Source organism: Rissa tridactyla, chromosome 5, assembly GCF_028500815.1.
Source record: "Rissa tridactyla isolate bRisTri1 chromosome 5, bRisTri1.patW.cur.20221130, whole genome shotgun sequence".
NCBI lineage: Eukaryota > Metazoa > Chordata > Aves > Charadriiformes > Laridae > Rissa > Rissa tridactyla.
In genome coordinates this window covers 28,634,239-28,657,134 of record NC_071470.1, presented here as the reverse complement: position 1 = coordinate 28,657,134, position 22,896 = coordinate 28,634,239, and the positions used below count along the sequence as shown (strand labels likewise).

General features: G+C 41.6%; 1 protein-coding gene and 1 long non-coding RNA gene across 7 annotated transcripts in view; one reads left to right on the top strand and one right to left on the bottom strand.

Annotated features, from left to right (window-relative positions):
• KIAA0232 (KIAA0232 ortholog) overlaps positions 1-10,330 on the bottom strand; it is a 71,918-nt gene extending 61,588 nt beyond the window's left edge. For 3 of the 6 annotated variants that reach the window (XM_054202066.1, XM_054202074.1, XM_054202070.1), the window contains exon 1: positions 10,197-10,329. The gene's annotated coding sequence lies outside the window, so the exon portion shown is untranslated. Of the gene's footprint in view, positions 1-10,196 lie in introns of all 6 variants that reach the window. The other 3 variants (XM_054202073.1, XM_054202068.1, XM_054202072.1) reach the window with 2 other exon arrangements.
• Positions 10,331-10,478: 148 nt separating this feature from the next.
• LOC128909814 (uncharacterized) lies at positions 10,479-15,748 on the top strand. The gene is made up of 3 exons (XR_008466528.1): positions 10,479-13,008; positions 14,417-14,721; positions 15,258-15,748. It is a non-coding gene; the product is annotated as an uncharacterized LOC128909814 (long non-coding RNA).
• Positions 15,749-22,896: the final 7,148 nt, after the last annotated feature.

The window sequence follows — 22,896 nt, the reverse complement described above, 5'->3', positions numbered from 1 at the left end:
CAACTCACCAGCCTGTCCAGGTCTCTCTGTATGGCGGCACAGCCTTCCGGTGTGTCAGCCACCCCCCTCAGCTTTGTATCATCAGCAAACTTGCTGAGGGTGCACTCTATCCCCTCATCCAGGTCATTGATGAATATATTGAAGATGGAAAGAGGAAAAGAAAAAGCATGACCTAGCAGCAAAACATACAAACACTGTGAAGAACAGTCACAGCTTATTATGCCTACCACATACCAAAATTTCATCACTTCACAGAATTGTAAGAAGATCTGGAAGTGGCTTCATAAACAGACTCTTTTGAAAGGGTTCCTATTACATATAGCAGACTTGTAAGAAGCATCTCTTCATAATGGAGACCTAGGAAGTGGTTCTTCACTACATGTAATATGACTTAAAAATTTAATTAATAAACCCTAATAGTTCGTAAGTTTTGCAGGTCATGGTTCAATAGGTATCTTGGTAATTGAGGAAGAAAATTTTACCTTCAAGACAAAAGAATTGTTACTTCATAGCATCACTCAGGAAACTTTCAGGAGGTCAAGACTCAATACCAAAGATGTATTAAAAAAAAAAAATCAAAAGCAAGTACTTCATTATGCAGCACATAGCCAGTGCTTCCATTTCAATAAACATAAGGGAGCCCAGAGCATTTCAGACAAAATAAAACCTGACCAAAAAAAACTAATTTCTGGTTCCGGTTTGTTGTGCAGTTGTACCAGGTAAGTGTAAGTACAGCATATCTGTTTCCCATGCCCCCCCCAACTGAAAGCATTATCTCTCAAAAAAATTTAGTATTAATTTTAATAAGGACTTACAACTGTTAAAAACTCCTTCAAGCATTGATCCGATTTAATAGATTGAAAGATTTATAGACTGTTTGAATCTAGAGGAGTGAATGCTGCTTCACTAATTTCAAATGCCCAGCTGCCGTTAACAGTGGAAACATTTACATTATTTTAGTAAGAATTTGTCCATAGCTATCCAGTTACCAGTAGTACAGTCTGAATAATTCCATTCCATTCTTAAAAAATGATGAATATAAACTGCAACGAGGCTTTTTTTTCCAGTTTAGTTTGTTACTGTCCAGACTGGATTTTGAACTAAATTTCAAACCTGCTTAAAACTGGTTTTTGAAATAAATTTTACTCCTTTCTTTAAACGAGACTACATTTTTTTTAAATCCTATCTGAAAAAAATAAAAACGTACACATATCATGTAACTTAGAAATATGTTAGTTTTTTTATAAGTTTAAAAATACGAATCGGCATACAATGACAAGGAATTTAAGTAAATATTTTTCACATAAAAATGAACTTAAAACAATACTGCACATAACTGATAAAATTTGAAGTAATTACTACTACTGACACCACAAGTATCAGTTTGTAAAAACCAGAAGTGATGGTTTTCACACCAGCAGTAACTAACTTTCAAGAGAACGATACCAGCAGCAGCATGTTGGCAGAAAAACCTTTGTGGCTGACGACTCATAGGCTAGTTAGTGTAATACAAACTGCACTGTGACTCCATACTGCCAAGAGAGGATGGGCCTACTGTTTCTCCCATCGTCCCTTCCTGGCGTTCTCACCCTTCTGTCCTTGTACTTAACCCATCCACTGTGTGGTTGCAGAGACAAACTGGATCAATTTGTTCCAAATGGAAAAAAAAAAAAAAAAAAAAAAAACAACCCTCATTTTTGGTGGGCCAGCCTTTAAAAAATACAAATAAGCGATCAACTCACCCCATTGCCACAGGATTTCCACATCTGGCATAAGAAAGGAAGTGGGGTTGCTCCTTTCAGCATTTTAAGCAGAAAACTACATTTTAGCTAATTCAGATGCAAATCTTTAATACCACCATTACTCTTTGGACCGTGAAGTGTGGAAGCCAATCCCGGTACTTCAACAGATATGATATGCACTTCCAACATTTTCACAGAGATTTACAACTGACCCATGCAACTGTACCCTGTTCTTGTATCATTCAGCAGATACAGCCTCAAAACAAACAGAATCCCACCACAACAGTAGCCTGGAGACAACAAAGAAATTACTGGTTGCTTCAAGTTTGGTAAGAGAGAAGCAGGTGTTGCACTGTAACTAGCCTAGAATATTAGGGATCACTGAAACGTGAAGAACCCAAGAGAAAGTGTGAGTGATAATGCAGAAGGCCTCAAGAACACAGACATTGCCTCAGCTCATACTTTACAGTAGTCCCCAACCACCGGTGCAATTTCAGTATCACTGACGTCGGATTTCAGACTCTTACATTTCTTTTTACCATTGAAGACATTGGTATGATTTCAGTTTTTCAATTTAAAATTGCAGACCTTATCAGTGTACCAGAGCAAAGCCAGCAATAAACATCTCACTCTCCCGTTTACCTCAAGTCTATAACACACAGGGATTGCCTGGATATCCTGGGGAGAAATTACCTGTCTAGCTGTAACATCAAGAAGGAGACAGTTAGCCTTTTTTTTTTTTCAGTCCCATGAGAATCTTCACAGGAACACTATCAAAAGCTCTACCTGTTACTATGTACACAAGCCACAGACCACACATCGTTGATTACCATCATTGTACTTCAGTAACTTGTTCTCAGGTTTGAGGAAACATAAATGGAGCTAATAAAAACCAAAACCAAATGTAACTAAGATCACAAAGGATACACACGTTTTAAGGTCACCGAGACATTTATCTTCAGGACTATATTTACTGGCCCTTCGATCACCTAGGATATATGCGGGGTTTAACAACACAACAGAGGATGCAGTCAAGTAATGGAAAGAACAGATATATGCTCTTGACTACTTTGATCACCCTCCTTCCTGCCCTCCCGATATCTTCAATTTACCCAGCTTTTAGTGCAGTTCAAAAACTACCTATTACTAACAGCTATTTGCCTGTGTTTGAACTCCCTCCCCAAGCAGGCTGGCAACGGTTTGGAGGCCTGAGCAGCAAGTTACATGTGCATCCACTAAAACAGACTTGCCTTCACTTTCAAACGTCTCCATGTGTAGATGCAGAGACCAGTGTGCCCCAAGGGGTGCTGACAGCCTCCTCTGAGGCACAGGCAGCCACCTGAAGGAATCATCCCCCCCCGGCCACCAGTGGCGTCACCCTGATAAAATATTCAGTGCTCTTCACATCAGCTGGAACACTACTGCAGCACCAAGTAGCCCAGTGGCCACTCTTTTGGTGCAACCATACAAGATTTATTTCAATTAATATACAATTCATTCTTAGGCATACATTGCATCTTTCAGTTGGGGAAGGAAAAGCAGAATGAATTATGAATTCCAAAGATCCAATAACCACTGCCCATTTAAAGGTGATGGTATTTCTCCAGCTATTTATACTCCAAAAGTTAATAACCCATAAGCACGGGTATATATATAAACATCTAAACAGTTAACGACCACGCTACACATTTTATTTTATTAACTTCTTTAATTTGTATGAAGGTCTTCTCTCAATACTTACTATTGAAGTTTTCTATACTTGGTTTGCAATTCAAGGAGTTAATTACTACCTTTTTGAAAAGCTTAAAATAGCCTCATGAAGGGTTTAAAAACAAATATAACCATTGCCTAACTATACAGTCTTTTCAACTGATATTTTCCTAAAAAAAATAAGTGTTACCATAAATTCAGTTGGAAGTCACATATAGACAATGTTTTCACTAATAACTGTGTAAAAATGTACAAAATGTGTGAGCCACAAGAGGCTGGGCAATCGCAAAGAGTTCTGACAAGTTGAATTTGCAAGCTCTACAACTTAACCAGCAGAGAAGATAGTGATTCTTCTGTACTGATACAGAAAATATGGCAGACCTACAAAGGAAATTGTTTCAAATACTTTTCTCCTGCACTTCTACTACCTCTAATTTTTAATCCAAAATGTTAGTAAATTAAACTCTATATGTTTATGAAACTGAGACCAGGAGACTCTGCAATTTTAAACAGAGGAACAATTCATATGAAAGAATATATATTTTAGCACTTGAGTGCATTTGCATAAGCATTGTTTGTTCAGTTTATGTTGTAAGACCGTCAACATTTTCTTCTTCTTTTACTATAAAAACAGTGGTGATACTTGTTGCCATACCATATCGCCACTTTTATGATTAAATGTGTTGCTTAAAAATACTATTGCTTATTTAAAAAAAAAAGTTTACAAACATAACAGGTAGGACAGGTTAATACTGCTCTTAAAATAATAAATTTGCTGTTTGCTACTTCAAATGACAGCTGGAAATATTATTTTACTAAAACGCAAAATACTTAACTATCACCATCAGAAAACCTCTTACAAAAACAGCAGGTCAGCATTATGTTACTTCTTTCAAGGAAGTTACTGTACTGTTAACCAAGGCATTTCTTTCACAACTGAAGAACAAAGTTACTAAAACTGGAACTCTGAGGTTTCTCTTAAGCTGATCAGATATCCTGTTCAGAGAAGCTGGTGAAAAAATGATCTATATAAATATGAAAATTAAACTACTATCTGGGCTTATAGAAACATTTTAAAACTCCTGTGTCACCCCACACAATTCAACGTGACTTTCAGCAAAGCAGCCATAAAAACTGTAATAAAACAAGAATTCCTACAGTTTATTCTGTTTCACTGTTAAGTGCAATAGTCAAAAAAGCAGCAGAGTGAACTTCTACCCCAGAAGACAGAACCAGGAGAATAGAAAGTCACTCAACAGCAACCTTTAGCTAATTAGTAACAGTTGCTAGCTCAAAATCTTCAGCCAGCAGAATTAAAATACCATGAAACAGTGAAAGCTTCTCCTGAAGTTTCATAAGTAATCAATCAGACAAATCACTGGAAGCTGGCTCTGTTTCTTTCAAAATGCTCCAGTGTCCTAAATTCAATGCAGCGTTTTAATGTTGCACTCCCACTCAGCAAGAGTCTTCAAATTTGTTTCAAGTTTGTAATAACAGATTACAGTGTCACAAAGATGTAGCGAGAATTAATTACTCATCCAACAGCAGCAATACGCATTACTGATTTCTTCATTAGCGATGCTTCAAGCAGCCTTTTTTCTTTAGGCTAATACAACACTTTATTTTCTTAAAAAGCACATATGACACATGCTAAGTGACCAACATTATTTCCTTAATCATTCTGTATATGTTTTAGCACTTCTTCCCACTTCACTGTTGAAGATTATCTCAATCTAAATCCTGACTAAACTAACACTACCTGGAATAACCTTGCAGAGCGTATGGTGCAACTCAACTCTGTGTAGTTTTAACATCAGAATGGCAATCTTATGAAAACTTGCTTTTTTTCTGGCCCTCAGCTACCCGTAGTCTCTTACTCTCTTATCTCTCTCTCTCTGTTCTACAGTCTATATATGCAAAATTTCTTCAGCAATGCAACTATGGCTCCCTTCAGAATTCTTCTATAACCAAGCTAGTTCATCAAACCATAAAAACAACAAAAACCCCCACTCACACAATTTAATAACATATAAAAGGCACACAGCTCCTCCTTTCCATACAGCATCTTAAGGACAGGCACATTAAGACGAAACAATTTGCTTGGATTCACTCAGTGACAGAGCAGTTAAAAAACTGCAGGTGTCTTCAATCCTACTCCAGAGTTCTATCCAGCAGACCTTGCTCCTTATATAAATGTAATAGTAACTAGGGGAAGATTTTTAAAAGTTACAAGAACACAAAACTATTCAGATTTATTTTTATTTATTAACAAGTTTATTTGCACAGAGTGTAAATTTTCACATGCAATCCTTTCTAGAATAAGTCCTAAAAAGTTACAGACAAAAGTAAAATTAGCATGGTCCACGTATTTGAAACTTCCTCCTCAATACAACAAAAAAGAGAAATTTAAACATCCCCCAAATTATATTAAAAATGAAGATTGTTACAGCAAGCCTGAGCACAGGCTATGCACAAACTCAGCAGGATATAATTCACTCATTACATATAACATCACAACAGTGAAAAATGAATTTAAATCCTTTATAATTGAAATTTCCACACTAATGCCTTAGAAATAAATCTCTTGGAAAGACAGGTACCAAAGTGGATGTACAGAAGCTAAGTTATAAACACAGTCTAGACGATGCAGAAATAATCAATGAATAGTTTTATGTAGGTAAACCCAAACATTTGCATGTGAAATTATAAAGGAAATTGCAGATTAAAAATTAAAAATATTCAGTAGCTTCCAATTAAGCTTGAGAAATAATTTCTAGTAAGAAGTCCATGGAAGAATAATCTTTGTACTGAATGTTCAAAACACTCAACACTTCCTCCACCCCCACAACCACCACCGTGGCCCAATGAAATACACATTCAATCCCTCAGCATCCATTACAAATACACCCAACCAACTTTTGGGAAAAGTAGAACAAGATGCTTTTTAGTAAAAATATTATAACTAGCTCATCTAGATCTTCTTCTACTAAAACACTCTGACAGTCCTGCAGTTACATAGTATTTCTGCCTAAAAAAGTCTGGTAAATTATTTCCAAATTATGAAAAAGCATTGTTTTCCCTCCTACCAGCCCATTTTCTTTATGTCTGTAGATTGAAATGCAACTGAGCATTCAAATATTCATTTGGTATCATGAAATTGACTTTACTGGGAAAAAATTCTTAGGGTGGGGTTGGGGGGGTGGACACAACACAACAACTCATTTCTATAATTACATTTACAAATTACCTAACCAGCCTGTCACTGTTCTTGGACTAAAATGAAGGATTCCAATCTCTGTTCCACAATACAGAAGAAACTACCCCCATAAACAGAGCATATTAAATAGCTTCTAGAAGATCATTTGTATTCCAAGCTCCACTAGCAGTACAGATAACTAGAAGAGTTCCTGCTACTTCTCTTAGCCTACAGGAATTCTGAAGTCTTGCTGTCTTCATCACATTCTGCTTTACCAGACACTGTTACTCCTCTTACTATAGTAATAAGTTACTACTTTTAGTTATTAGCTACTGGTCATTATTACCTTTATACAATTTTAGGGTCTTCACATTATCAGTCAGGTATGCAACCTACGCTATAAATGCATGTCTTAAGAAGAAAAACAAGCTGCAATAGAATAACACGAAACAATTACACAAACTATAGAAAAGCCCAATTATATTTAAAAAAAGCTCAATTTTCTTATTTTGAAGGCATTTAATGTTTAGGTGGCTTTAAAGGAAGTATTTAACACGTACTAATTTCAACATCTATTATTACAAATTTTATATGCTTCTTTACGCAAAGGTTAAAGAAGCAGCAAAATGACAGATGATTTTGCAAGGATTCTAGCTAAGTAGGCAGAAAGTCTATTCTGACTCTACAGATTCTGATTTCCACAGAAAATTCACCCGTGCTAAGTATAAAACCAACCTCTCGGCTTCCTTCATTCCCCCTATTCACCTAGAAACAAGATTCTCAAGAAGGACAAATAATGAAGTTATGAGCAGTATCTAGATCTTCCACTGTCCCTATTCCTGCTAGAATGCACAGCAAATGAGCAAAGGAAAATGCTGACATCATCTTACCCCTATGGAATTTCTCTTACTTGGAAGAATAACGAATGGCAGCAACAACAACAAAAGCAGTGGGGAACGCTGGCTATGAAATCAGCATATTAAGATAACAAGAGAAGTTTGAGGCCTCCAATTTTTCCTCTTGGGTCACATAGAATCTGTTTGCCCCTTCCCGTCCTTCTGATTCCCCTGCTGATGAGCAGAAAAGCTAGAGGGTCATGCATCCAACACAGATTTGCGGAATCTGTGCTCTCAAAGAACCATTACCCTTGCTGTGCACAAAACAAATGAACTGATAAAAGTTCTGTGACTGTACATGTGGGAATATCTGCTAAGCAGAATATGGCGGGGATATAAACTGCTGATGCTTTCAACGGACTGTACAAATCAGGATTTCCCCTATAATTCTTAGTCTTTGAAAATTGAGAACATTATAAATATATAGCGTACTACTCATTTTATTCAAGTTATCTACATCCCCTCTTACATCTCAATGATCAAAACAGAAGATTTGATACCTATATTATATGCTTTATTGATTGGAAGGGAGGGGTTGCACACTACCATTTTAGCATATCCATGCTGACAAGAAACAGCAGATGGAGGATTAGTACAAAATAAAATCTGTACAGTTACATGTCAAGTAATGATCAAGTTCCATGTCATTTACTTTTAAAAGGCACATTTTTGTCTTAAACAATAAAGAAAAATGTCAATTTCAGACTCCCATGGATTGCGAGAAGCCCACAATACTTGGGTTTTAAGCACTGCAGTGAAGTAGTTTGTTTTACACAATTATCTACTGAATCACCACGAGCTCACTTTTGACAGCTAAGAAACCACATTTGATCAGCATATCTCACTTATCCCAGGAACACGGAATATACACTGTGCAACAGAAGGGTAGAAACCTAAACATCTAAAAGGGTCTGCATGAGGAACACCAAGTACCCGTACCAGTGTCCTCTGATCCCAGGCCTATAAAGTACAACCCAAATTACTAACATACGGAAAACACTGCAATATAGGAATGCCTTTTCTTTGAAAGGACAAGGAAATCATACTATTTTCACCCTTCAGATCAGTACCAGGTACTGCAATGAGCAATTAAAACAATGGCAAAACGGGGGAAAAAAGCTCCGCACTTTCTCTTTTCCCAAAGTTTCATAACGCGACTCAGTAACTGCATACTTTTAACCGAGTCAACGCGAGGAGAAGATAGCAATGAGTTTGCTGGAATGAAGTGTCAGTTCGTGTCACTTCTGCATTCAGCTGTAACCTTCGCCAAACCTTGTCGTCTGTGTGTCCCCCCACCCCCCCCCATCCCCACCCCGCCCATTGCCAACGAGAGGCTGCGGCCCTGCCGGGCCCGCCCCGGCGGCGCCCAGCTCCGAGCGGCCATAGGATGCGGTTCCCATCAGTCTCCTATCAGCCCAGCTCCTCCTCCTGGAACAGCGGCAGCCCTAGCCTTTCTATCCGCCTTTTGCCTTCAATAGGCCCCTAAAGGACAATGCTGTTGGAAGGGGGAGGGCGAAGGGGGGAATAAAGAAAAAAAAGAGGGGAGCGAGTCCCACCAGACCCTGTAAGGCCAGGGGTGGTTTCCACCCACCCCGACCCCAGGCGTCCAGCCCCGGCTGCCCCTGCGCACCCCGCAGCCGCTGCCGGCGCTTTGTACAGTCACGCACAGGATGAAAGGTCACGGCGTGAGCCATACCCAGCACCGGCCGGGCCGCCAGCTCCGGGGAGGGGGATGGAGGTGGCTGCGGAAAGCCCTGTCACTTCCACCGCACGGTCAGGCCGGGCAGGGAAGCGGCTGCCCGCCTCCGGCTCCCGCTACCCTCACCCGAAGCGCCGCATCCTCCGCTTTCCCCGTCCCACTGTGCCGGGTGACATCGGCGCAGGCCGGCACCCGCCACGGGTGGCTGCTGGGTGCCGCCTTCCTCCTCCTCCCTCCTCCTCCTCTCCTCCCGGGCGTGACCCGGCCCGAAGGCACTACAGCCCCGGCTCCCGCTCCAGGCCGCCACCTCCCTCCCGACCCAAGCCGCTTACCTGAGGCTGGGACCCCAGGGGCCGGGTGGGATGGAGGGGGGGGTGGGGGGCCGGCGAGGGCTCAGCTCCCAGGCAGGCGCTGGGACCGGGGCACCCCGGCCGGGCCCCCCGGCCCCGCCCCCGAGCCCTGCCTCGCCGCCGGCCTGCAGCCAGCCCCCCCCCCCCGGCCCGGCCCCTCGCCTCCCTGTCACCCCCCTCTCCGGCCCCTCTCTCCCGTCGCCGCGCTTCCTCCCCTCTCCCCCCCGCCCTGCCCCCGGCCTGCCCGGCACGCTCCCGCCGCGCTGCGGCAGGCGCAGCCCAGAAGCGGGACGCGCCGTCCCGGGAAACCGTCCTCCCAGCGCCGGCCAGGCCCGGCCCCGCAACTCCTCCTCTTCCCGGGCTGTTAGCGGAGGGGGGGAGCGGGCCGGCGCGGGCCTCCTCGGCCGGGCCCCGGGGTCGAGCCCGCCCGTCCCTCAGCGCAGCGGCAGGAAGGAACGGGGTGGGGGGGCCGGGGGGGCGCCCGGCGCTGCCGCCTCCCGGCTCCGTCCTCCCCGTTGCCACGGGGAGGGCGGCAGCCACCCTCCCTTCTTCCCTCCCGCCCTGTCCCTCCCTCTGCTCCCCGGGCCCGCGGCGGGTATTTACCTGCCGTGACGGCGCAGAGCGGGGCCCTGGGGCCTCTGGCAGCCGGAGGAGGCGGCGGACTCCGTCCCGCTGCTGCCGTCCCCGAGTGAGGCGGGCGGGACGGAGCCGGGACCTGCCCTGGGAGGCGTTACGTAAACCGGCGGCGGCGGCGGCTCCCAGCGCCACGGGGAGGGAGGGGGGCCGGTCGCTCCGTCACCCGGCAACAGGACTCAGCGCCCCGGCGGACCGCGCCGCAGGCTCCTCCCCGTATCCTTCCGCCCAGAGGGCGGCCCGCATCCCACCGGACTGCGGGGCCGCGCCCGGCCTGGCGGGGCGGCCGGGGGCGCGCCGAGCGGGGGGGCTTGGTCCGTCTGTCCCCCTCCCGTAGTGCCCGGGCGCTGGCGAGCCGGCTCCATAGCGGGCCGCCGCGCAGGGCGGGCGGGGGGAAGGACGGGTAGTATGCCTTTGCCCTGGTTGTACAGCCGCGGCCCGGCCCCGCCCGCCGCCGGGAGAGCGCCGCGCTGTCCGCCGGGCGCCTGTGGAGAAAAGGGGCGGGCGAGGCGTTTGAAAGTCACCGGGGCGGCCGGCGGGGAGAGCGCCTGTGAGGGCCGCTTCGGCGGTGGGCGAGGGGAGCGGCGCCGGCCCGCGGGGTGCCCCTGAGGCGGGCGGCGGCCCCTCACCTCACCTCGCCTCTCTGAGGGAGCTGCCGGCGGGATCCGGCCTCGCCCCCTCGGGAGGGCTGGCGGCCTGGCAGCGAGGGAGAGGGGAAACACCCAGGGCCGGGGCGGGAATGCGAAGGAGGAAATGGGGGATAATGATGGAGCGCGGTGGCGGTGTTTGTCATGCGAGGGCCTTTTGAAATCCTTCGCGCCTCTTGAGGGCAAGGTTGGCAAATAAAAGTTTATTTTTTCCTGGCAAACGAGGGGCCGTCTGGAAATGAAAGTCATCTTTTAGGAGATTGATGCTGTTGAAAGTCGGTTTCAGTAGGTGACCTCCTCGGGAGCCAGGAAAATTTTATTCCAATTGATTAAATGCCAGCTTAATCAGAACTGTTTACACAACCGTAGAGTAATGAAAGAGCAACATTTTTAGCATAGTAGATGGGTGAAAATGGGCCACTCTAAGACTGAAAATATGACAAAGATGACACACCAAAGTACTAATTAAGCTTCTTAATTGGGAAAATAATAATGCCCTTTTCAGGTGTACAGTAACACCTCACATTTCTCAAAGGTATGAATACACATGGGTCGAAGGAAAGTCAATGTTATGTAAAACGTCAAAGATGGTCTTCTGTCTGTGTGTAATCCTCAGAGTTTTCTTCCTTTTACTCACTGCTAAACGTGTGGTTCCTAGAGTTCCAAAATGCAGTATGTCATCTATGTTGGCTAACACAGTTTCTTTTGTGCAAACATCTCCAGTCCCTGGAACCAAGTTCATCTTTGAAAAGATGATCCCCCCCACCCCGGATGTTGTCCCGTTTAGGCCTTTTGACAGGTTAAGCCTGTATACAAAAATACATCTCATAAGAAACATGAACGCAAGCCAAGATGGTAACCACTGCCTCCCAGCCTATATACTCATTTCCTGGTACAGGAGCAGCATTACTCTTATTTTTGTTTCAGCTAGGCTTCGCCTTTTTTGAACATCCTTTGCACCTAATTTAGTCATAAATTTGATTAGGCTAGCCAAAAAGCTTAAGTTTTTGAAGTTAAATATTGTGCGGGATTGTGTAGTTACATGAGCTACTGATGTTCTCTTAAATGCTGATGAGGCAGTAATTGATGTCATGTGAACGTGGAGTTAATCAGTTCGGCGTCCCCCAAACCCTGAAGGAGCGAAGGAAAGCTCTAAAGAGAAAGTAGTGCTTTAAACCCCGTGATGGAAGGACAGTGTCGTTCTCTGAACTGTTTAATTACTGTTTAAGTTGTTTTCTTATTATGAAAAGATGAAACTGAAAAGCTTTGGGGGAAAAATCCTGCTGACTGTTTTCTGCTGAGTCATTGCACTGGTTTATCAGAAGCATTTCACCAATGCTGTAATACGACCTGCGCCAATCGCAATCAAATCTGCTTTTGTTCATGAGCTCAGAATCTGAATTCCCCTTTTCAAGGTAGAAATAAAATATAGTAAAATGCAGGACACCTGGGATTTGTCTGTAATAACAATTGACACCAATTTAAATCAATCTCCATTCAGTTTTTGAATGTATTCTCAATGTGCTGGTAATGTATATCACTAATACGAATCCATTTACCTTATTTCACCCTTTCTATAATATTTTTTTTTCTCCGAAAGCTCTGTAGAAGGGTCAAATGCTCAGAACTTCAGTGTTCTCTGAATGGAGCAAGTCAGAGCATGCAAGCCAATGACAGATTATTCTGAATATTCACGTAGTTGCTGTGTGACATTTCAAATTGACAGTTGTGGTTTTGTGGTCAGATCTTAGGAATCCCGACGGTGGAATTTTTTGTTTGCTTGTTGTTTTTTGTTGGGTTTTATTTTCCTAACAGCCAAGCCGATTCTGGTCTCCATTTGGCAAGCATTTCAGAAACAGCTGGTACATGACCATATGCCGTGCTGGCACCGCTGTGAGCTTATTTCCCACTTGTCCTCCTGGTCAATCAGAGCTGCTCCATGTGCTGGAGGACAGCTGGTCCCTTGGCATGCGAAGCAGCTAATGAACTTTTCCTCCAAAAAGCCATGGGGATAGAGCGTGCTAACACCGATCAGTGGCTTTTCCTTTCTGAACTGCTATCAAAGATGGAAGTTCTTTATGGGAACTGTGTTTGTTGCCCCTGTGTGACAGCCTACACACAGCGAGAATGACGAGGTGGGTGTGTATTGTAGGTGACAGCACTTGTTTGGAAAATCGAGGCTACATGATCTGCATTGAAAAGAATGCTAAACCACATCTGAGTGACTGATAGATTTGTGCTTTTAGCTGTCAGCCTCAGCAAGTACCACTTTTTCCCTTTTTCATTCTGACCCCTGCTGGAAAGGGTCTCCAATAAATTTTGAAAAAATGTATCAGTTTCACCATATAATACTTTTTTTCCTATTAAGGAACATACTGAAGGAGGCATTGCACAGCACTTCAGTATTACATAACCACGGCTTGTAAGCATTTTACTGTTGGCCATCCATCTTACTTCCTTAAAACTGGTCAGTTTATAGTATTCCCTAAAATTTCCTGCTAGGTGCCATAAAAAAAACCCTGATTTTCCCTGAGCAAGGGTTCTGTATCAGTTAACTTTGAAAGTCATGATAACCAATCATTAGACAGTCCTCTATTGTTCACACTTCATAAACTCTTCATATGAAATGCTCGCTAGAAACAATCTGCCCATTCAGCATTTCGGAAATGGAGATAGAGCAACATTCATGAGGGAATAAATGTAGTTTGAGACGAAAAAGATCATCTAAGTGTGCAGAATCTAAATATATACATAAATTCATAGATGTTTTTTAAATCCAGAAAATGGACAGACCTTAATGTAAGGTGAAACAAGGAACATCCCACAGATACATGATGCATTTTATTGGATATCTTGATGTACAGCTTCCAAAGTATATAATTATCTTTGAAACTACTTTGCTTAATTGCATGAAGGCTTGCGTAACTTTTTTACTACTTTTCACGGTCGATTTCAGGTTTTGAGCAAAGACACATGCAAAACGTTCACACCTCCCAGAAGTAATAACTAGGTTCAAATGACACATTTAAAAGGCATTCCTCAGCACTAGATCAGTTTTCAGATTCCTTTTTACTGAACCCTCTTTCCTAATAATATCCCTGCACAGTGAAAAACCAAGCTGTAGATATCCACAGCATCAGAAGGCCACTTTGTCGTCAGCATCAAGGACCTCATCTATGGCAGTGAATGGAAAGTCACATTAAATTTTAGTAGGATCTGCATTAGGCCACAGTTCCTTTTTCCTTTTAGACTTCTCTCTAACAAGTTTCGGTATCTTTAATGGGAACGTGCTGGCATGGTGAGCTTGGAAGATTTGAGTCACTTAAAATATCAATTACGTAATTTGAAGTAAAATTATTTTCTGTTTAATACGACTGTATTACTATAACCTCAAAATGTATTTTTGCTTTCTTTGAAGACAAACTGCCCATAGGAAACTGTCACAGAAATTGCAGGTCAAGCAGTACTGTTCTGTGATAAGGATGTCTGGGTTGGGTGTTGGTCTTTCTTTGGGACTCTATTTTTATTTTTATTTTTTTTTAGCTTATTGTGCTTCGGTGTACTCTTGCCCTTTTTCATCCTGCAGCACTAACAATTGGGAAACCCTAATAATACCTTGAGAAACCTTTGGGAAGTCCAAAATAATAAATGAACAGGACTCTGTCTCAACATGCTGCCGTGCGCATAAAACAGACCACCTGAAGTCTACCGTAAAAAATACTCACAGAACATGTGAAAAAAAGGTGATAATTGCCTACACCACTTCGGACAAACAGCCAAGCAGTACAAAAGATAAAGAAAATGAAAGCTTTCTACTACATAATGAATGTGAAAGTCCAAGCACCTAGGTACGGCATTGGAAACAATAAACCAAGGAACAGGTTTCACTAGTGGTGTAATGAAAAGGCTACAGAAAGTTCAGTGTTACAAAAATAAAATAATTTCCACAAGTGATGAAACACAAAGCAGGTATTACATGTGATTGCGTTTTAAGGACAGTTAGTCACCATAAAATATACCAATGTCTCAAAATCTGATCTTTTTTTGGTAATGCATATGTAGAAGAATTTCTTGTCATAATGAGGTACTAATTTAATTGCATTACATTTGTTGCTACATCAGCTATTGTCAAACCATTAAGTTAATTACATGTTAAGTTTTAAACTAGATAAAACACATTATGACATCTGTTTTTTCCTATTTACTACAGCATTCCAGAATTACCATGTTGGAAATGTCTGAGGTTTTGGCAGCTTGCTGTCTTACAAATAGTTCATGAATTAACCATCCTTGAGTAGCCTGCAGCATCAGCATCCAATCCTTGCCTTACTCGTCAGAAATACAATTATTGTTCTACACTAATTCCACCAAACATTTTTTTCAGATATTGGCCATATTCTCAGTCAGTGAAAAGGCTGAAGACAGAGCAGATCGCTTATACTAGCTGACGATCTAGCCACAGATTTTGGAATGAATATACTAAAAGAGTCATTCCATCTTTATTGATCATCTATATGAAATGAAAAGTGAAAGAAACACATGAAAATACATTGATTTCTTAAAGTAATTGCATCACAAGTATTACTCTTTTCATCCAATGCATCAGCATTTTCTTAACATGATACTCTGTTGCAGACCCTAGTAAAAGAAAAGGTCCTTTGTGTATTAATGGCTTATTGTCCTGGTACTTTGACACTATGTTTTGACCGATCAAAAAAGCTTTCTTATCCCATGGTAAAAACTGCAAAGCAAAAACAGTGCATGTTTTCAGATGCCTAAAAAAAAAAAAGGAAATACATGTTTTGAAAGCTGTGGCATGTAAGTGAATCTGTATGCATGACTTACAGGCTGTAATAAACCTATGTTTATTCTGTATATTTTTTAGTGTGTGAACTGTTTTCTCTGTGTGGGAGCGGGAGGAAGAATGGCCATTGCTGCTTTCTGATAGAACTGATAACCTAGGAAGTGCTGCCATTAAAAATAAGTAATTCCATAGATACTGAAGAACTATTAAGAGTGCCTGAATAATACCAGCAGCCATTACAAAGGGTTCATATAGAATAGGAAAAAAAAAGCCAAGTGTGACAAAAGCAGCATTTGAAAAAGGGTATTGAATCCCAACAAAAGTATTACTATTTTCATCTTAGAAAAAAATTGTTTCGAAATACGTGCTGAGATCTAGTACCTGCATTTCCAAACCTGTAACTGCACCGAGGAGAGATTTCTAGCTTGTGTGGTTGACTACAGGGCTGTCAGCCTGAAATAGAAAAATATGAGCAGCACGAGAGAAGGAAAGGATATTTTTCTGTCAAGAAGTAGCTAATATTTCAATACTTTGCAACTGTGCTGATACGGTCTCTGAAGTATCTTTCATGATATTTTGGCTTGTAATTCTAACTGCATGATATTTAAACGCTCATTTGAAGAGTTACTTGTTGGAACTGGAATAAAACTATCTGACTTCCCAAGGCCAGTTTAGATTTTGTATATATATAAAGGTGTTTTCTCTGGAGACAGCTATTTCCAATGAGATGAAAACCGCTTGTTTTCTGGTTTCATTAGGATTTTGTGTTCAAATTGGTGTGTCTTTTGAGTTTGATACTATTTCAATATCAACTCCCCAGAGACAAAAAAAGAAGGCATAGCTTTAACTGGCTGAATGGAAATTGCTGTCTTGATGTTAAAAACCCACACATTTCAGCAGTTGAAGAGGTCATGAAATAAAGGAATGGTTAAATGTCTAGACCCAGACAGCTTTTCCAGGTGTAGGGAAGACAGAGGTCATTTTCCCTAAGAAAGCGACATATTTTTTTTCTCTGAGGCTGATTGTAGGCCCAGATAGAGCTAAATCATGAACCTACTGACATCAGATCACACAAGGGGGAGGCAGTAAAGACCAAACTAATGCAGTGGTGGTGTATCAGAGGAGAATATTAGATGCCAGGTTTGGGCCATCACTACAGATCACAGATGGGAGCATAATCCTACAAGATGGATCGCTTGGACTTTATCTGTTAAAGGGGTAAAATGAATGCAGTATCATTAAATAAGAGAATAGTTTATTTCACAGAACAAATATTTTCTTCCTAAATGTTGGTGTCAATATTCACAGTGGTGAAAAAGAATTGGCAGCCAAGGGCACTGCTTTCTAGCTTGTTGCAATATTTTGATTTTATAGATTTTTATTCCTGGGAGCATACTTTCACAGATGTGTATGCTTCTGTACATTGAAGAGTACTTCATTGCAAAGTTTTTCAGGTAGGAAATTATATCTTTAAGAGACAAGCTGAAAACGCCATGCTTCACTGTTGTACATAAAAGTGATTTCCATATCTGGAACTGAAGCACTGCTGTGCCAAAAAATATTGCAACATTTCTTCCGCAGTCAGTGAAAAACTATAAGCCCCTGTAAAAAGGGATTGAGGGCACCTGTATGAGGCACTGACTTCTCTGCCCCGACTGCTTAGGGCTGCCACCTGATCCAGGACTCCCATATGCTGAAATGGAGAAGTACTTAGAACTCATCAGTAGAAAACACTATTAAAAAAACATCTGAAAATTCAGCAGATTTGCCTTTGCCGGCAATATCTCTGGCCACCAAGACATTTTTACGAGTAAGTAGGGGCCATAAAGGGCCCCTGCTTCATGTTCACATGACTACATTTTCTTCTCTCCTCACTCCCAAAAACCAGTGTGTCTGCACCCAGGTTTCCTATCAGGGGTGGTTCTCGGCATGTGCCCTCTCCAGATGATGCTAGACAGCTGTTATTGGCCAAGCCTGTGCTAACAGTGAAGTACTATGTAGTGCTGTGTTCAAGTCCATTCCTTGGTCTTGTGTTTTATGATGCTGTAGGCATAACTTCAAAGTTCAAAATAATGTTTTGTGTCTTCAGAACAAGGCAGCTACCAGTGGAGGACATAGCAGTGGCAGCCTTGTGCACAGTAATCTAACGATTCGTGCATTTGCCTTGGAAGATGGAGATATTTCTTCTAGGACCTATTCAGTCTTGACTAAGCTGAACCGACTGATTCTAATTTTCCAAAGGAATGAGCAAATGGCAGAACGCCCTGGGATACAGGCCACTCTCCATCCCTCTTGTTGCAACTAGGTTATTGTTTGGAAAGGAAAGGCAGAACCAAGAAGAATACAAAAACAGACCCAAATTCCCTCTATCTCGTTGCTGAAGATACTCTTTAGAAATGAAAAGTCTAAAAGTCTTGCAAATAAAACTCTGTTTCCATTTATATGTATGCAGTTTACCTAACCCTGTAATGCAAAATGTAAATACTCTCCCTATCTCATGAGTGAGTTACTGAGAGGTATGAGGAGGGAGGATATGGACCTCATCCTAAGATATTCTCTAGACTGCTAGTTAGAGCAGTCTTCTGGAAGAGCTGTCTCCACAGGCGGGATGAAAGTGCTAATGTCAGCTGGGAGTACTAAATGGATTTTGAGCTAAATTCAGTGCTATTCGTGGATGCTAGGTGGGGGAATGGGCTCTCAGGGGATGACTTCAGGCACTTCTTTCTCAATTACAGCTTTAAGACTTCAGTTTGGGATACTTTTAAATATGTGTGTGGTTCTTTGTAGAAAATTTTGCAGTCCGACGTGGAAACTCTAGTAAATTTTAAGCTCTTCCATGGATAATAGGTGACCTGAATAGTTCTCTTGGATTTTAGGCACCATGCAGTCTGGAGCTATTACAAAGCTGGTAGGAAGACCAATGAGCAGAGATAGGCTCTTATAACTGAAATGTGTTATTTGCTCTCTCAACTTCAAGACATGCACATTTGGAAAAGTTAAGAAAGCAGGTTACCTGCTTACAGTCACCCAGCTTTTGAATGAGGGGGTAAATTCCCATAATTTGGATTCAGATCCTTAAAATTTGGTCCATTTTCTGTACATACGTGCAGTATTTTTTCTGAGAGTGAGGTTAACCGTATATATGATACTAGTCTTCATGTTTCTTGTTTCATAGATTTACCACCAACTGTCTGGTAATGTATCGTGCAGTGAAAGTGAGGCATTCAGCTGCAGTTTCTTTTCAGCAAACTCATTAACTGACTTTTCTTGACAGTCACTGCTTGTCATTATTTGTGACAAGGGAGTTTTGAAAACTGCTACACGAGCCAGTGGTAGGAAGAAGTACTTCTGATGTACGTTAAAAGTACTGCCCCATTTGTTTTACAAAGAAAACCTTAGCAATAATAGCTCAGCTGAAATTTAATACCTGCCTGATTTCCTGCTGTTAATGGTCTCATCCAAAGTCAATGACAAGTGCTTACATTTTTCTGTGATTGGTCTCAAATTTTCAGCGTGTGATTGTTTCCGTCAACTACTCTGCTTTCTGTAGTTAATGAGATTATAATCAACTTCTGAGATTTGTTACTTTTTTTTTTTAACCTGTAGTTGTAAGGAACATTTTAACTACATGCCTTTTTCTGGCTCGCCATCCCATTCCAGGGGCTCACCTCGTCTTATAGGACGCTGCCAGGTTTTGAGTTTATGCAGCGGCAGGTTCAGTCAGCAGACTTCTTTGCTTGTGATGTTGATTTTGGGGGGATTTTCTTTTAATTCCGTAATGATTAGGTTCTCCAGTGCATTTCTCTTGTTTTCCGTGGTGTTAGGTTTTGTAATGTCAGCTGATATTATATTCCTTTGGCACACCTATCATTTGCATGCACATAAGGCACTGAAGGTGCTCATTATTTTCAGCTAACAAGTAATCTTGTTCCCACTTAATTTGAAATACATTGTTCTCTTTATCCTAATTTTGGCTTTTACAGTTACTTGCCTCATTGCTTTTGGATTACACTGCACCGTGTTTTAATACATCATAGTTAAAACCAGCAAGATAAAACATCACAATAAATAGATACATAGATATAATCGCAATGGAAATGTTATGGAGGCTGACATGATTTATCACCTGCCAAGAGTACATCATCATTGGCATAGTGGACAGTACCGTGCTGTTCCATTCAGTAGAAGCTCCGTCTTTCCGCTGGTCTCACCAGGCTCTTAGCCTTCCCAGGGCTGAAGGGAGAGGTTGCACCAACGTGTTTCTGCACTCACATGCAGCAGTGGCAGAACTCTCTATGGACAAGCTCTTGCGATAATATTATTGCAGCAGCAACCCATTCCCAGAAGGAGCAAAGAAGGTTTATCAGAGGTTCGTGCACCTTCATTCTCCACTTTTTTAACCCTGGAGCTGCTGTTGGACAGATATGCCAGTCTCTTCTTGCCAAGCGATGGCAAACCACTCCTTCATTCGGAAGCAACAACTTCTGCTGAGATTCATGCACCTCCTGAATTAGTCATTTCCTTTTATCTCCACTCCAAGATTGTACAAGATGGTAATGATGGTATGAGAGGAATTGTCTTGTGGGCTGTATTTGGTTTGCACAACACCCACGGTAGTGTATCATATTTGCAGACAGTATCAGTTACTGTTTGCAGTGGCTAAATGTCTCGGTAAGAGATGAACATAATGCCAATGAAAAAAATAAGCTTCATAATTTAAGTTATCTCTTTGGGAAAGTTTTATCACATGCAACTATGAACACTCCTTTCATCTTGCATAAGTGTTCTTTCTTTCAGTCCCTTTTCCACGTGACATCAGATAATGAAAAGAGCCATTTGTACGCTATGGTATAAGGGAGCTCACAGGAAGTCACAGCAGAATATTTATATTTCTATTTTATTGGAAAACCTGCTTCTGAAGATAAAGCATTAGTTAAACAATGTGGAGTATATTTAGTTTTCCAGAAGGGAACATACCCTGTAAGCCCCAATGCCTGGAAGGGCACCGGGGAAGAACCACGTGAGCTGTATCACGCTTTGATGGTATAGCGCATATATAAGGTTCTAATAGTTTCCCACCTCCAGCATGCAGTCAGTTCAGTTATGGATGGCTAGAAAGCACAGAATAAGAATGATGCAGCCAATTTTTCAGTTTAGCAAAATGTCAGAGAAGACGCTATACAGAGATTAATCTATGTTTACCTGGTTAATATACACCCTTACTCCCCTGGGAAGAAGAAAATACTGGTGTCGCAAAGTTTGTTCCACAGGTTCATAAAAGTAAAAGCAGAAATCCACAAATATGCATGTATATGTTAATATATATTCATGTCTACAAATTATACTGTTTTTTTCAGATAGGAGTGCTGAATGGTGCATCTCTGCATTTCTCAGTATAAGCATACATCATTTCCATGCGTGTTTCAAGAGATTGACTGAATTCTTGAAGGTGAATGATAAGGGAGTGTGGGTTGTGGAGCACTGAGATAATGCCAAGAGTCACCTGCAGGGCATGGAAAGGGTGGAGCTACCAAACTTACTACGTCAGACCTCACAAAAGTTGAATATTTAAGTAGTCTCAGTGTTATTTAATTAATTTTTCAGTGTCTCGTGTTCTCTTAGATCTCTTTTGGTGGATTGCCTGGAGTCTGTGTCCCACTCATAGGGAAATGCTGGTTTACCATGATAAATATTCCTTCAGGAATGCATGTTGTTAAGCTACTCTTTTAAACACCGAAGTGTAGGCTAAGCCTTAAATGTGTGCTGAGATCTTAATTTCACTGGGATTTAATCACAGGTTAAAGTGGTTTCCTAAGTTAAGGCCAGAAAGATACACAATTTACAACTAATTGAGCAGGAAGAACACAGCCTGTTATGATCCTAGACTATTCTCCTCCTCCATAGATACATGTTTACCATATCATTTTCATACAACTCTGGGCAAAATTAAAGCTTTTTAATAAGTGTTCATAATTTGCATAGATTTTCAGATAACAGCATGGGACAAGACTAGGAGACACAGGCTGGAAATTTGTAAGAGAAAGGAATACATGAGAGCCTGTGTCTGAACTGCCTTGAACTGAATTTGGAGAATTAATTCAAACCCATCTCTACAGCAAACATGATTTGGAATGGCCAGAAGATGCTGGGATGATATCCAAAAGACAATTAATAAAACACAAGCTATTCATGTATTTCATGACGCGCATCCTGGCAAACAGCTCAGTAAAATTGATATTGATAAAGCCAGTGGGGCCTGGGCCACTGATATTCAAGACTATACCTTTAAATATTGGAAAGATTTTTCAGGACTTGAGGAACGAACCATTTTCATACTGAGGAAGTTTCTGTCTCAGAGAAAATAATGTGTTATTGCAATTCAAAGATTCAGTGCCATGTAAAGACAATTTCTTACATATACCAAGAATACAGAAAATACAAAAGAAGGAAAGTAGTTCATTATGCAATGGATTAAATAATTAGACAGAGTATTATTGAAATATATCTTTTAGATTCTTTTCTGTGCTATATCAACAAAACCGGCATAATATAAACATTTCAGATATAAAACAATTTACTTAATAAGCATAAATTTAGCTAGTATATGCAAAATAGAGACAACTGTAAAACAGAAATAGAGATAATTTGAATTAAGCAAGAGTAGCTATTCTCCCACACTTACTATACAAGCAGCTGGGACTAGCTTCTGTTTTCTTTATTCCAGTTTAACTTTATTTATATTTGATCCTTTACAGAACTGAAGCAGAAAAAATGAGACCAAATGTGATCTTGCAGTTACAGAACATGCCTGGAACTTACATATGGAAACACTGACAATATCCAAGGACAAGTCATGCCTGATCAACCTGGTGGCCTTCTGTGATGGAGTAACTATATCTGTTGACAAGGGAAGAGCTATGGATGTCATCTGTCTGGACTTCTGTAACACCTTTGACATCGTCCCCACAACATCCTTCTCTCTAAATTGGAGAAATATGGATTTGATGGGTGGACTGTTCGGTGGATGAGGAATTGGTTGGCTGGTCATATCCAGAGAGCAGTGGTCAATGTCTCAATATCCAGATGGAGATTGGTGACAAGTGGTATCCCTCAGGGATATGAGCTGGGCTGCATCAAAAGAATCATGGCCAGCAGGTCGAGGGAGGTGATTCTGCCCCTCTACTCCGCTCTGGTGAGACCCCACCTGGAGCACTGTGTC